Source organism: Etheostoma spectabile, chromosome 18, assembly GCF_008692095.1.
Source record: "Etheostoma spectabile isolate EspeVRDwgs_2016 chromosome 18, UIUC_Espe_1.0, whole genome shotgun sequence".
Classification (NCBI taxonomy): Eukaryota; Metazoa; Chordata; class Actinopteri; order Perciformes; family Percidae; genus Etheostoma; species Etheostoma spectabile.
Genome location: NC_045750.1, coordinates 23,265,481 through 23,265,879, shown reverse-complemented (window position 1 = coordinate 23,265,879; position 399 = coordinate 23,265,481). Strand labels below are relative to the sequence as shown.

Sequence of the window (399 nt, the reverse complement as noted above, 5' to 3'; positions counted from 1 at the left end):
TTATTCTGCAGACAGGCCCATATGTCTCGGCCCTGTAAATGACATGTCATACATTTATCATTACAGGTAACTAATTAGAGCACCACGGGTTAAGCACTGTGGTTTACACTACATCCGTCTTTCAGCAGAATATAGAAACGCCATTGCAGAAAAACTGAACCAACGCCATCAAGTCAGGTTTCACGTACCATCATAGAACAAACATGAGATGTAATTCTGACTTGCTAACTCCGGAATAGAACAGAACCACCTGGCAGCCATGTTGCCTGGGTCAAGTTTTAGACTTGCTGCAACTTGTTTTATATCTGGTACGTAACATGGGAACTACGGCGTTTGTTCTAAGTTGAAATTTTTCCATTTAAGTATTTAATATTCACATAGGCTACTTCTGTCTTAAAT

At 39.8% G+C, this 399-nt stretch overlaps 1 protein-coding gene across 1 annotated transcript in view; it reads right to left on the bottom strand.

Annotated features, from left to right (window-relative positions):
- LOC116706702 (cholesterol 24-hydroxylase) overlaps nucleotides 1-399 on the bottom strand; it is a 136,259-nt gene that overhangs the window by 135,789 nt on the left and 71 nt on the right. The gene's annotated exons all lie outside the window — the stretch shown is intronic.